This window comes from Olea europaea, unplaced genomic scaffold (assembly GCF_002742605.1).
Source record: "Olea europaea var. sylvestris unplaced genomic scaffold, O_europaea_v1 scaffold6431, whole genome shotgun sequence".
NCBI classification, from domain to species: domain Eukaryota; kingdom Viridiplantae; phylum Streptophyta; class Magnoliopsida; order Lamiales; family Oleaceae; genus Olea; species Olea europaea.
This window is the reverse complement of record NW_019264800.1, coordinates 8,467-11,866: the sequence shown is the minus strand read 5'-3', so window position 1 is coordinate 11,866 and position 3,400 is coordinate 8,467. Positions and strand designations below refer to the sequence as shown.

The window sequence follows — 3,400 nt, the reverse complement described above, 5'->3', positions numbered from 1 at the left end:
ATATGATTCAACTCTACTGTTACAAAATATTGTTTTTGCCCAACGGCTTAGTACAACTTAATTTAAGTGGCTCCAGGAATTTTGTAGGTTCCATATCTTCAGTATTACATGGGTCAGAAACACCCATGGTGCTAATTAATATAACTCTCACAGGTTTTATAGAGCAGAAAAATGTTAATTTCAGTCAAAATTTTCTATTAAGAAAACTACACACAAAAAATGAACATTAATCTTGAAAGGGGTGTGACTTCCCTTTTCTTATGTTTAATACTGGTTTGTTTATTAACTTCCCATTTTTATGTAGAGGATAACCTCAATTACATGAACAAATATGAATCCAGTGTACACATATATACACATGGCACCTAACATGCATAACATTCTCACTTCATACATCAAATTTTCTGTCTACTACTCAATAAGAAAAAGACACTCCCACAGATATTTTACTCTATCATCTTGAAGCTTTGTTGCTTATCGAAGATCGTCAACTTGAAGATTAGTAAATTATGATAGTACTGATTGAAATTTCATTAGGATACATGTGTTTATAAATCCATGTAGACAAGAAGAGATCAAAGAATGAGTTTAAAGCAATTCTTCTATTAGTTCACCTTTCAGTCTCCAATTTTGTCTTTCTTTCAGCAACAGTAAAGACCCTCCATTGGGACCATTACTTCAACTCAAAATTTATATCCCACATGAGGGCCCAAAATAGATAAGTTAACTTTTATTTTGGTTTTTCCTTGCCTACTTTCTTTGGTCTTGTATCATTGAAAAAGAGACAGATACAAGCTTCTCTTTGATTGCACATAATTTTAGCCTCAAGTAACATAGAAAGCCCAACACAATCTCTCGAACTCTTCCAATCTGAATTACAGGATCTTTCTCTAGGAAGCCCACATTTCCAGAAAGTATGAAAGGGTGCTTTTTTTTCTTTTTTCTTTTTTCTTTTTTTTTTTTCTGCTAAGTTTCTTTAACATAGTTTCTTGCCCATTCACTCACAAGGAGTATTCTTTTTTGCCAAAATATACTCAAATGTGGAGGTGAATACATGATATGCAGAAAAAATGGTAATCAATATCTACATATCAATCATAAAACAGAATCAAGCAGCTGCACAAGTAAAATTAGGTCTTGAAGCAAATTATTGTGACTACTGGAAGCTGAACCTAGACTGGGATGGAAAAAAATTGTGTAAGATCACAATCTAAACATTGTAAAACCACAAAAAAGCCCTATCCCATGATACCAGAGGACAGCAACAGATTTCATTCTCTTCCTTTCAGCTGTGTTAAAGTCATTGCCTTAGAATCCGAAAATGGTCAAATCATATTCAGAACCACATTTCAGTTCCTTTCATCTTCCTCTTCCTTGCGCTCTAAAGGTAGAATTAAAAAAATTCAGTACCTAACATTTGAAAATAAACTAAAAGACAAAAAGACTGTCAAATTCTTTCGTTTCATCTATATTACTTACAACACTTAACAATTTCAGCAAGCTTTCAGATTTTTAACCAATATTCAATATTTATTTTCTCTTCACTAAATAAACTCAGTTGATGCCCTATATAATTTAGGACCAGACAACTCAAGACATTAGGATGACAAAATTAAATGCTTAGTGCTTCCGAGTATTAAATGCTTGATGTTTTCAAGCTTTCAAATGCTTTTTATAATCTAAACCCCAATTCGATTAGGAAGAGAATTGTGCCAAAACACGTACAGGCGCAAAGAAGACTGACATGTTATCATAATATAATTTGCACTTTGTACCTTTACTAAGGCACTGACGTTAACTTGGATCATCCACGTGTTTACTGCATTAAATACTAAAACAGTGACGTCTATTCGAATTGCTTTGTCAATTGTTGGTGTTCTCCTCAGATCAGGCCAGGCATGAACCCAAGAATTGTACATTTGTGTTTGTTGCCGAAGCCATTGTGAACCTTGTATACCAGTATAAAAGTAAAAGACCCAATTCTTAATCAAAATAATTTCCCCTGGTAAACTAGGACGGGAAATTTATTTAGATCATTCACCAAAATTCGAATCTCCAAATATTCAAATAGGATGCCAAAAACATTTTTTGCCAGGGATCAACGCATTACAGAACCTCTTTGACCTACTAAATCGATCACACGGAGTCCACTGACTTATACATGAGGATATCTGATATCGTCTCAAAAAAATCACGACTTGAGATTCATAAAATAAGAAAAGCTCACACGGTTAGAAATTCAAAGTTGCAAAGCATAAGTAGTACCTCAATGTTCCCGGATCTTCGGTGCTGAGAGGGACGTATGAGCGATTGTGATTAAGCAACGAGGTCGTCGACAGCTCTATCACGGGTCCTCCAGCGGAACTCGCCGGCGACGAACCTGACGGAGCCCGGACGCTCTTTAATGCGTCCCTGTACTTCTTATACAAGATCGTCCGATTCCTCGTCGCCATTGAAAACGAAAAAATAACAAACTTTACCGCGAGATAACGACTTCAATAAAAAATCAATTACAATACGAATGAGATCTGTAGTTGTGCGGATTAGTAGATTTCTGGTTTAGTGTCGGTTCAGGATCGGAAAGGCTCCAGAGAGAAATCGGAATCTGGTTGAATTTTCGGAGGGATTGGATTTTCCAAGTAATTTGTTTCAACAATTCTACTCGACGGTATGGAACTCTTCGAAGGAACTTGTGCGTATTTTGTTCCGTTGGGTGGGATCAAATGGGACACACTTTTGGTCCTTAAGTGGGACCTGGGAGTCATGGAAAGGGACCGAGCTACATGATCCGCACGAGTGAGTGCAGAGATGACCATACATACTTATCTATGGAGGTCGGTATTTTTTTAATCACTTGGTATCTACCTCGACATGTGAAGGTGCGGTCACCCATTGTGTCAACCGTGATGTTCGCTTGACATTTTCCTATGGAAAGACCTTTTGTTTGAAAATATTAGGGGTTAATAATACAAAACGTCCGTTTGACATTTATTGAAAAAAAGTCCTTATGTCTCATTTTTTTTTACATTTTCGTCCTTATTTCAACGTTTCATTGCAGAAAACGTCATTTTATCTATTTTGAATGTAAAATGACTAAAATACCCTCTTATTTAAATAAAACCAAAAAGAAAGATAAGGAATAAATTGTAATCTTAATCATAAATGTTTTAAAAAGTGCAAGTAAGTCCAAATAATTATTAAAAGATCTAATAACACAAAGCGTCCCAACGTTTGGACTGTAGTGTGCAAAATGTCCCTACGTTTCAAATTGATGAAAATAACGTTTTTTGCAATAAACGTGAAAATATGGATGAAAATGCAAAAATATATATATATTGAAACATATGGACTTTTTTGCAAGAAATGTCAAACGTAGGGATGTTTTTCCAAAAGAATTGTC

At 35.1% G+C, this 3,400-nt stretch overlaps 1 long non-coding RNA gene across 1 annotated transcript; it reads right to left on the bottom strand.

The window, feature by feature from the left end:
- Positions 1 to 952: 952 nt before the first annotated feature.
- Positions 953 to 2,775, bottom strand: LOC111390046. Its single transcript, XR_002701843.1, has 2 exons — positions 1,776 to 2,775; positions 953 to 1,381 (listed from the first exon to the last, which is right to left on the bottom strand). It is a non-coding gene; the product is annotated as an uncharacterized LOC111390046 (long non-coding RNA).
- Between the last annotated feature and the right edge of the window lie 625 nt (positions 2,776 to 3,400).